General features: G+C 42.6%; 1 long non-coding RNA gene across 1 annotated transcript; it reads left to right on the top strand.

Moving 5' to 3' along the window:
• Positions 1-900: 900 nt before the first annotated feature.
• Positions 901-1784, top strand: LOC148508802 (uncharacterized). The gene is made up of 3 exons (XR_015869544.1): positions 901-933; positions 1087-1139; positions 1736-1784. It is a non-coding gene; the product is annotated as an uncharacterized LOC148508802 (long non-coding RNA).
• The last annotated feature ends 10163 nt before the right edge of the window (positions 1785-11947 follow it).

Raw genomic sequence — 11947 nt, 5'->3', positions numbered from 1 at the left:
CGAAAGTCTGCGTAAGTACAGTACTGTACACTACAGTACATTGTTCTCTCTCTCTCTTTTTTTCTCTCTCTCTCTATTTTTCTCTCTGTCTCTTTCTCTCTTTTATTTCTCTCTGTCATGTGTTTCATTCATTTTTTGACTTGTCAACATTTTGTTTTTCTTTGACACACAGATGATTGCTTTATCGTGGAGGCAGGCAGCAGCCCTGCCCCAATCTGTAAGTACAGTAGTGTACTGTACATTACTTTGTTCTACCACTGTATACTTACTGTTTCTCTCTCTCTCTCCATGCATCTCCAACCTCTTCTCAATACACACTAATTCTTTCTCTCCTTGTGTTTTTCTTATTTTCCAGTACTGTACAGTATGTTGCGGTGACCTGTCTTTAGGTGCATACACACTAGACGATTTGGATGAATGCTAACAATATTGTTCAATGATACAGTACAGTACATTATACAGTGTTGTTCATTTCATCTAGTTTGTACTGTATGCAGTAAATCACCAAGGATGCGTGTGCAACATTTTTCCATATTGTTTTCATGCAATTTTTTTTTACCCACAGTGCAAGGCACAGAAGGGCACCAGCCTCCCAGGGACGACTGGAAAAGGAGGCAATCCATTTTGTGTAAGTACTGTACCGTCCACTACTGTACATTGTCTTCTACTGTATCGCACTCCTTATTTTTACATTCACAGTGTCTCTCTCTCCCTCCCGTACTACAAAGACCCATCTCACTTGCTCCGGTGCTCGCGTGTGCACTGCCGGACAATCGACCCGGTTACGCACGGATCAGAATCCGGCCCTACTGTAATTCTTTCTCTACTGTACTTGTATTACAGGAACATTCTGTTTTTTTCCCACCACAGTTCTGCAATGAGGAAAGCCTCGGCGCCAGTCCCCCACTGACCCAAATTTGGGTTTTTGCCCGCGTAAGTACTGTACCTTACACTACTACAGTATACAGTACTATAAATTGTCTTCTACTGTATCACTCTCGTTTTTTGTGTGTTTGTATTGGTGTTATGTACAGTATGTAGGTGTTATTTTTTCTACTGTATCATCTTTTTTTCTTAAACACACAGTTAAAAATTCAAACAGGAGCAGCTGGAGCCACAGCTCCCTGGCCTCTGTACGCGTAAGTAGAGTACTGTATCTTTTTCTCTCTCTCTCTTTTTCTCTCTCACTCTCTGTCTTTCTCTCCCTCCCTCTCTCTTTTTCTCTCTGTTCAAGATTAATGGTGCATACACACTAGGCGATAAAGTGGGTGACTCAGGGAGCATATCGTGTAGTGTGTACGCACCATTACACAGTTTATTTGTTTCCAAATGGTTTTGATGGAAACTGTTCTTTGTCCACAGTCACAGTCATACCTCCACCAACAATGGTGGCTACACCACCACCACCACCACCCACTGGCATCTCCGTGCTGCATAAGTAAAGTACACCACATTGTTTTATACAGCACTGTATCACTCTCCTTTTTTACCCTTGTCAGTCTCTCTCTCTCTCTCTCTCTGTCTTTCTCTCTTCCTCTCCCCCTCCCTCTCTCTTTTTCTCCCTCTGTCTGTGTTTGTTTTTTGTTGTTATAGAGGCTCTGTTCAAGATTTATGGTGCGTACACACTAGGCGATAAAGTGGGCAACTCAGGGAGCATATCGTGTAGTGTGTATGCACCATTACACAGTTTATTTGTTTCCAAATGGTTTTGATGGAAACTGTTCTTTTTCCACAGTCCTACCACCACCACCACCACCACCAACGGCGGCAGCGGAGGCACCACCACCAACACCGGCGGCACCACCACCCTCCAGTGGCGGTTCATTCGCCTCATTTAGAATGTGGCTTACCGCCCTGAGTAAGTACCGTGCACTACTGTACATTGTGCTCTCCTTTTTACACTGCCTCTCTCTTCGTCCTGTACTCCAAAGACCCATGTCCAACCTCTTCTCCTTACACACTAATTGTTTCTCTACTTGTGTAACTGGAATATTTTATTTTTTTCCCCACAGTGCGGGAACGTGGAAGGCCACATCCACAACCCCCCACTGGCCAGTTGCCGGAAGCGGGGCGAAGCAGGCCTCACAGGCCGTGTAAGTACTGTACCCTACACAACTGTACATTGTCTTCTTCTGTACTGTCTCTCTATCTCCTTTTTTTGTTTTCACAGCTTCTCTCTCTCTCTTCTGTACTACAAAGACGCATCTCCAACCTCTTCTCCTTCCACACTTTGTGTTTTTATTTTTTTTATAAAGGACATCACTCTAAAAGGTGCCCATCCACTTAAAAATACCGGTATGACAACCACTGCATGATTACGACATTGTAATCGTGCAGTCGTTTGTCAGTACAGTAAGTGATGAGCCTACTCTGAACAAGCAGTTCAGTGCAGGGTCATCAATCATTACTGTACTGTATCTACACTGCACCTAAAGTATCCCTCTGTCTGCCAGCCTGAAGCTTCAGTCAGTATAATGACCTTTGGTGTAGCAATGTTTAGACTGTACAGTAAATACAGCACTATTAATGTGAATATATTTTTTTCCAATACAGTCTTCAGTCAGGGACCACAAGGGAGGCAGGGACCACGCCTGACTCGAGGTAGAGTACAGTATTTACGGTAGTGTCAAGATTGTACAATATTGTATATTAGTGTTGTAATACTGTACCCTTTTTTTTCTCCCTACAGAACAAATTATTCTATTTTTGGCCTTATATCGCCAGATGGCCCACCACCTGGTGGATTTATTTTTTAATTTTTTGTTCACTTTATTTTTGTTTATTTTTGATTTTTCTTAAAATTTATTTTATTCAGTACAACGTTTTCTGTCTTTACTTGGTTCTGTGGATAAATGTATTTAAATTTATTGATACGGTAGCAAGTAAAAGGTAAGAATATACAGTACAGTAAGTCACCCATTCTGTACTTTTATTAATTGCACTCCACTCTTAAGGGGTGATTTCATAAAGCTTGGAGAGAGATAAAATTGGAGAAACTGTAAATACAGTAGCACCAACCAATTAGCTACTACTGTAACTGTCATTTTTCAAACACAGCCTGTACAGTGACAGTTAGGATCTGATTGGTTGGTGCTATTTACTGTATCTACAATTTTATCTCTGTCTAAGCTTTAACTTAATACACGACAACAGTAAACTTTTTTTTAGCCAATCCCGTGTTTTTGCTCCAATGGGTGAAAAAGTGCCAACCAATGTTCTCCCAACTGTCATCTCACAGGCTGTGTTTGAAAAATGACAGTTGGGAGCTGATTGACTGACACTTTATCACTTTTTTATCACTTCTCACTGTCTAACACTGCTTAGTACAGTAAATAGACCCCCTTGGAGTGAAAAGACGAGACCGGCTAAAAACAGTAAATAGACCACCCCAAAATTGAAAACGTCCCTCAGTGTATACAGTACTGTATGTCTACTGTACTGTATTTTACTGTAAGTGCCGGGCAGCTGTGAAATCACTGTGATGGGCAACAGGGATACTGTACAGTATATGACTGTGGGCGTCAACCCCCATCGGCCGGCGCGCCCCTGGTGAGTGAAATCCTGGCAAATAGGACGATACACCCCTGCATCTGTGTGTTATTGACTTTTGTACCTTTTTAATGACAGATGCACGTGTTGGGTCTCAGGCGCACTTAAAGACTGAATTACATACAGTACAAACACCAATTGTATAAATTAATGACAATTTTTATTTAACCTACAGTAACATGCTTTACAGAGGGGGGGGAAACTTCTTTAGCTTTCCACCCCTGTAGTCCTCTACTGTCACACGCTTCTTTCTTCTGCCGCTGGCATGTCCTGGAGTTTCAAGCTGGACACGGACACGACTACTGTACAGTACCTAGGAGGAAAGAGATGATGTGAGAACAGTCCTTCCTCAATGCCGACCGATACGCCCTACTGGACCGAGGACTACACAAAAAGAGTTGGCTTTTAAGTTAAAATCATCACTGGCACTTTTGGCCTCAGATGCAGAGTTTCACCTACACCAGGTGCAGACTCTACCGTGCATCAGAGTGCAAGGTCCACTGTACGCCCTGAAGAAAGGAGGATAGGCAGAGACAAACAGACAGTAAAAAACAGACACACAGGTATGGTACGGTACATACAGTACTCACCGGAGATACTCTTGTTCTTTGTCCCGCTCAATCCCACACAGAGGTCCCTGTAGGAGAGAGAATATGCCATGCAAGGCCCTTTCCTGCTCTAATAGTGTCACACTAATCTACTGTAACATTAATATCAGCCCTACTGTATCTCACCAGCCTAACAAACTACAATATAAATTAATGTACAGTACAGTTGGCCTCACAGAGGGCCTACCGGTACCTGTTATGGTGGAAGAGGCTTTGAGGGGTGGAACTTCTTTAGCTCTTTTGCTTTCCACCCCTTTAGTCCTCTCCTGTCCTCAGCTTCTTTCTTCTGCCACTGCCACATCCTGGACAGCGGCAGCGCCGGGTCTTCCTGTCTTCTGACAAGTCCCTTCAAGTCGTGTTTGTTGATTGCAGATCTGTACTTGTATGCGTGACTGTCCTCCATGCATGTTTCCTTGGCATGCGCAGCACCCCATTCAGCATGTCCTTTATCCGGGTAAGTTCTTCCTTGCCAATCCTGAATCTTGTCTGGCATCTTGAGAGGATATCTTCTCTTAAATTGTTGGGGATTGGCACTTTCTTCTGACTTCCATCAAAGTTCACCCGCTTTGTCCAATTGCAATACAGGTCATAGGGCACATGTTCCTGAAATATTGCTTGCGCATATCGATGCATCTCACAATTCACAGCTCTGTAAATTTCATTGTCCTTCTCAACGTTGATCACAGCCAGTGGTATATCCGGTAAGGGTGTTCCAAATACAGTCAGTGGTGCTGGCATGCTCGACATGACAGGCGTTCCTGGTGAAAGTACAGGCATGCTTGCATTGTTGATTCTTGATTCTTCAACTGACCGTTCAGGCAGGCGATGTGATGCCACTGGTGTACTCTCCCACTGAGGCAGGCTGCATGATGGCACTGGTGTCATGTCCAAGTGCTCTGATGCCACTGTATTGTCCATATGTAGCAAGTGGAAGGATGGGTCAGTCTCCAAGTTGAAATCATCGTCGTTCTCCTCAGGCTCAAAATCATCCAGTGTGACCATTTCATACTGGATTGCCTGGTCATGTCTCTTCCTGGTACTCTGGGCAGCGGCCTCTTGCCATTCTTCTTTACTTTGCCAGATTGCTTCTTTCATTGCTTCTGCAATGGTGTCCTTCAGCCCTTCCTTCAGCTCTTCTTTCAAGTTGTCAATTTTCGCTTCCAGTTGACCAACTTTTCCGACGAGGTCTCTCACCATCCTTGCACAGCTACATGTGCATGCGTTATCTTCTTGGAATGACAGTTTTTGCCAAGTTGGTGAGCAGGATACATCTTCAACAAGAGGCTCAAAGGTGTCCAATTCTTCTGGCCCATAAATGACTGGTGTTTCCTCCTGGTTCGGGACGTTCATGGGTTGCTCCACGTTCCCTGGTCCATTTTCTCCGATGTCCACTTGCAAAGTGTTGTTCTTCGCCTTTGCATTCTTCCTTGCCTTGACTAGAAGAGGTACCTGTAAATTTTCCTTACCTGTTTTCTTCTTGGAAGGTTTGCTTGTAGACCATTGTGGGACTAGTGCACTCAGCCTTTTGGTCAGTGGAAGTGGGCAAGATTCATTTCCGTTGTAAAAACCTTTGCTCTTCACCATTTTGACAGTTCGGTGCACTCTGAAATACACAAGTATAAAGACACTAAATACAATGTTAAGTAAAATAGTGGAAATACTGTACATGTACTGTATACAGTAAATGTTTCACATTACAACACTGTAAACAATGACAGTACTCTTTCTGTCTCCTAAGACTGTGCGTGTGTTATACAGTATATACAGGTAAATATAGGAGATTACACAGCGCTAAAACTGGTAAAGCACTAACCACTATTGTGAGATTGTATAGAGGCACAAGATAATAAATATGATAAATACAGGTGTATAAAAAACACTCCCTAATTATATACTGTACGGTAAGGTACAGTAGCTGTCAGCTCAACAGTAATAAAATGTGTGAATATCTCAACTGATATACAGTACAGCACCAAATTTGCTATTTTTATAACATAAATCAAAACTTAGTGTGTACATGACCATTAAAACCATTAGTCTCAAAGTTAAATTTGCAAAGTGGTGCAATAATGCAAACACACGTTAAACACAGCAATATTGTGACTGAAACAAAAATGGACGCCGAGCAAAACAAGATGGCGGCGGTCAGTCACGGGAAACTATGAGGGGCAACGGGAGGCTAGGAACGATCGGTATGTGTGTGTGATAGTTACTGGATTCACAAGTAAGCCTCTACGGGGATGGGTGAAGGACGGGGCATACCGAGGCAGCGGGACGATAAACACAGCACCTCGCTATGCAAATCAGCATCTAACACAGCAAACTGCAAAAACATAGCAAGTTACCGTACTTACAGTACCAGCGAGTTGATACTGTAGGAAACAGCTGTAGAAGCTCAGGGTACAGCAACAAAGGTGACTCGGAAGTCAAGCAGAGTTGCAGAGGTAGATCACAGTAATGAGCAGCAACAACAGCAACTTAGAAGTCAGGCAGCGTTGCAGGTAGTAGTAGTAGTAGTAGTAGCTCAAGGGTTCGTACTGTTGATACGTGCCGATGAGACAATCCGAGCAGCAAGTCCGTACAGTTAAGTAGCAGATTCACAGTGTGGATAGCTAGTGCGGTCTGAGATGCTCTTTTATGCTACCAGAGACAAAGAAAACCTTGCCGCCGAAACTCTGCCATGCCATTGGACCACAAGGAAGTGCATTTTTCAAATACACCAATCAGCGGCCAGATTTTCTGTGGGAAGGAATTCTTTTGTCTCTGGTAGCATAAAAGAGCGTCTCAGACCGCACTAGCTATCCACACTGTGAATCTGCTACTTAACTGTACGGACTTGCTGCTCGGATTGTCTCATCGGCACGTATCAACAGTACGAACCCTTGAGCTACTACTACTACTACTACTACCTGCAATGCTGCCTGACTTCTCAGTCGCTGTTGTTGCTGCTCATTGCTGTACCCTGAGCTTCTACAGGTGTTTCCTACAGTATCAACCCGCTGGTACTGTAAGTATGGGAGCTTGCTAGGTTCACGGTCATTTTGCAGTTTGCTGTGTTAGACGCTGATTTGCACAGCGACTTTTCAATGCATATACGGTACCGTTTTGTTTTGCTCGGCGGCCATTTTAGTTTCAGTGGCAATATTGCTGTGTTTATCATGCCGCTACCTCGGTATGCCCCGTCCTTCACCCATCCCCGTAGAGGCTTATTTGTGTATGGAGTAACTATCACACACACAACGATCATTCCCTAGCCTCCCACTGCCCCTCATAGTCTCCCGTGAGTGACCGTCGCCATCTTGTTTTGCTCGGCGGCCATTTTTGTTTCAGTCGCAATATTGCTGTGTTTATCGTCCCGCTGCCTCGGTATGCCCCGTCCTTCACACATCCCCGTAGAGGCTTATTTGTGTATGGAGTAACTATCACACACACAACGATCGTTCCCTAGCCTCCCACTGCCCCTCATAGTCTCCCGTGAGTGACCGTCGCCATCTTGTTTTGCTCGGCGGCCATTTTTGTTTCAGTCGCAATATTGCTGTGTTTATTGTCCCGCTGCCGTGGTATGCCCCGTCCTTCACCCATCCCCGTAGAGGCTTACTTGTGAATCCTTCATACGGTAGATGCATATTTGCGTATTTAGGGGCATACTGTATGAAAGCTTGATGTGAGATTAAATTGGGAAATATATATCACAAATTAGCTCAAAACTATCATTTATTAAACACAGCCTGCAAAATGAAATTTACTAGCTGGTTATACTGTACATGTTACGGCTGATGTACAGTAAGAATGTAATACCCCCCTGTGTTTAAGATACTGAACATTAAATTATGTACTGTATACTGTACTCAGTCTGTATACTCAGCAACAGTGCTGTAACGTATTTCTCTTGTTCTTTACACAGATTTTGTGGTCAAACATGGCAAAAATCAGCAAAGCCATCAGCAAGATAATTGCAAGCATGAAAAAAGAACACAAGACAACACGACAGATCCAGGCCTGGCTGAAAGAGTGTGGTGTTCTTGTTAGTTTACAGACTGTGCGCTATCATGCATTTGAGAGAACGCGGACCAGATATAGATTTCCTTCTAAATGCACATGGTAGGTACTTTACATCAACCTTTTTTTATTACAGTATACTGTATGTTGCTAGATTGGTACTGTATTGTGTTCCAATTTCAACACTAACTGTCCAATAATTGCTATATGCTCTGTATGTGTTCTACCGTAGGAGCGTCAAAAAGATTGTGCACAAATTGACTTGTGAGGATGATGAGTGTACAGCTTTACAAATCCAACGTATTCTAAAAGCAGAATGTGACCTGGACATCTCATGTTCCAGCATCAAACGGATGCGTAAGGAACTGGGATGGACTTTTGGCCCTACAAGGTACTGTACATACTGTAAAATATATATACTGTATATTAATAATGCACTGATTTTACATGACAGTAAACTAAAACTTGTTTTTATTTCACAGGATAAATCCCATGATAAGGGATGTTAATAAAGTAAAGAGAGTTGAACAAGCATGACGGTGGATAGATAGTGGAGAGAATTTTAATGACGTCATTTTCACAGATGAAACTTCGGTTTCTCTCGAGAGGTTCTCAAGACTGTCCTTCCGACACCATGCACATGTCTCACTTAAACCACGTCCGAAGCATCCGTTAAAAGTCCATGTATGGGGAGGTATATCTCGTTGGGGTGCAGGACCGATCTATATTTTTCAAGGTGCAGTACAGTAATGTTTGTTCAAAAAATGATTTACAGTCCTGTACAATGTATGCTTGTTACTGACAATTTCTCATCTCTTTAGGCATCATGGATAAGACCTTCTTCCAAGAAAAAATAGTAGATTGCTGTATGGTGCCATTTGTGAGAAAATGCTTCCCATCAGGACATCGATTATTCCAGGATAATGATCCCAAACATTTGGCTTCAGCAAAATTCATGAAAGAGAGAGGGATAAATTGGCAATGCACACCACCTGAGTGAGTATTGTCCTATAGTACTGTATTAACTGTTTATTGTACCAAAAAGTATGTACAGTACCGAGCAGTAATTATTCTAGTACACTTTTTACTAAGTACAGTACTGTGACTGAATATTTTTTTTTTACTTATCTGTACTGTAGGTCACCGGACATGAATCCCATTGAAATGGTCTGGGCCCAGTTGAAGAGGTTCATCAGGTCTGATGTGAAACCAACAACTAAACAGGAACTTTTGGATGGGATACTGAAGTTTTGGAGAACAGTATTGACACGTGCCCAGTGTAACAATTATATTGATCATCTCCATAGAGTCTTACCAGTTGTCATCGAAAGAAACGGTCAAGCAACTGCTATGTAGCTTATACTGTACTGTATATAATTAGTAATGTGGAGGAGGGGTTTAACTTCCTCTTTTCACTTTGTGATCTGGACTGCTAAGTACTGTACACTGTGTCCATACTGTATGTACAGTATTGTGGTTGTGCTTTCTGTCCCTACATAATACAGTATTCTCCTAATTTATTTTATAAGCTCTTTGTCTACAATAACTTTCCCTTACTGTACCTTATGTACTGTACTTCATACTTTTTCTCTTTTCCTTACACCTACTGTACATTGACCCCTGTTCCAAGGCACACATTGGCATCGTCACAGATTGTGCTGCAGCTGCCACTTTCTGCTACTGTGCTTGATGTTGCCATTTGTAATGCAGATGTTTCACGTTTTCAGGTTCCTTTAGTTCATATACAGTACAGTAGTAGTGGCTGCTTCAACATCCACATCCATAGTTGCAGACATACAGTAGTGGGTGCACCGTGAATTGAGAGACAGGCTTCTACTGTATGGTTAGAGCAGCGGTCCCTTCGACATCAGGATAAGGTGAGATTTTTGGTAATGTTAGTCCTCTGTTATCGTATTCAGACAGCTGGTGTTCACCTCCTTCTGGGGCACCCAAATACTGTCTTGTTTCATGTATTTTTTTTTTTTATCGTTATATTATGGGCTGTGGGCCTAGGGGCACTGTTTACAGTATTTCACCACCAGGCTTAATTACAGTATAATACAAATTACTGTAGTTATTAATAAAATTGTTAGTCTGGTTAGTTAGGGCATATATTAATGTGGAGAAGTGGATTAGTGTGACACTGTTAGAGCAGGGAAGGGCCCTGCACAGCGGATTCTCTCTCCTACAGTACAGGGTGTGTGGGATCAAGCAGGATGAAGAACAAGAGCATCTCCGGTGAGAACATGTGTGTCTGTCTTTTACTGTCTGTTTGTCTCTGCCTATCCTCCTTTCTTCAGGGCGTACAGTGGACCTTGCACTCTGATGCACGGTAGAGTCTGCACCTGGTATAGGTGAAACTCTGAATCTGAGGCCAAAAGTGCCAGTGATGATTTTAAATTAAAAGCCTAATCTTTTTGTGTAGTCCTCGGTCCCCCAGTAGGGCGTATCTGTCGGCATTGAGGAAGGACTGTTCTCACGTCATCTCTTTCCTCCTACTGTAGGTACTGTACAGTAGTCATGTCCGTGTCCAGCTTGGAACTCCAGGACATGCCAGCAGCAGAAGAAAGAAGCATGTGACAGTAGAGGACTACAGGAGTGGAAAGCTAAAGAAGTTCCCCCTCCTCTCTGTAAAGCATGTTACTGTAGGTTAAATAAAAATTATCATTAATTTATACAATTGGTGTTTGTACTGTATGTAATTCAGTCTTTAAGTGCGCCTGAGACCCAACACGTGCATCTGTCATTAAAAAGGTACAAAAAGTCAATAACACACAGATGCAGGGGTGTATCGTCCTATTTGCCAGGATTTCACTCACCAGGGGCGCGCCGGCCGATGGGGGTTGACGCCCACAGTCATATACTGTACAGTATCCCTGTTGCCCATCACAGTGATTTCACAGCTGCCCAGCACTTACAGTAGAATACAGTACAGTAGACATACAGTACTGTATACACTGAGGGACGTTTTCAATTTTGGGGTGGTCTATTTACTGTTTTTAGCCGGTCTGGTATTTTCACTCCAAGGGGTCTATTTACTGTACTAAGCAGTGTTAGGAGACAGTGAGAAGTGATAAAAAAGTGATAAGGTGTCAGTCAATCAGCTCCCAACTGTCATTTTTCAAACACAGCCCGTGAGATGACAGTTGGGAGAACATTGGTTGGCACTTTTTCACCCATTGAAGCAAAAACACGGGATTGGCTAAAAACAGTTTGGGAGATTACGTCATTTTGCCAGGCGTGAAATTATCGCTGTATTCAATTTGAAAGCTTTTCTGCCTACCGTAGGCGGGAAGTCAATGCAATATACAGTAAGACAGTATGTAAAAAAGTTTTGCCTACTGTATGAATAGCAGGTGGAAAAATTTGGTGAATTGGGGTGCAATGTTGCGGGAAGCCTTAAACATCCCCTAAAGGTACTGTAAACTGCGTAAGTTTTTTAAAAAAAAGTCAGAACACACTAAAAATTCACTTTCATTTTGGGGGCGGAAGAAAAAAAATTGGGGGGAAAAAGTGAAACTTGTAGGGGTAAATTTACTAAGATGGGAGTTCTATTTAAGAAGTTACTGTACTGTATGTTGCCCATAGCATCCAATCAGATTCTACTGTACTTAGCATTTATCTACAGTAGCACCTTCTAGAAGATACTGTACAGTAATACCTGGAATCAGATTGGTTGATATGGGCAACATCACTTAATAGCACTACCATCTTAGTACATTTACCCCCTAATATATAAAATGTACTGAGTTTAGTAAAAAAAAAAAAAAGCTCTAAATGGGTATACAGTA

Source organism: Taudactylus pleione, unplaced genomic scaffold (assembly GCF_031769625.1).
Source record: "Taudactylus pleione unplaced genomic scaffold, aTauple2 ptg000343l, whole genome shotgun sequence".
NCBI classification, from domain to species: Eukaryota; Metazoa; Chordata; class Amphibia; order Anura; family Myobatrachidae; genus Taudactylus; species Taudactylus pleione.
The sequence above is the reverse complement of the archived record's forward strand: the minus strand, read 5'-3'. Positions and strand labels throughout refer to the sequence as shown.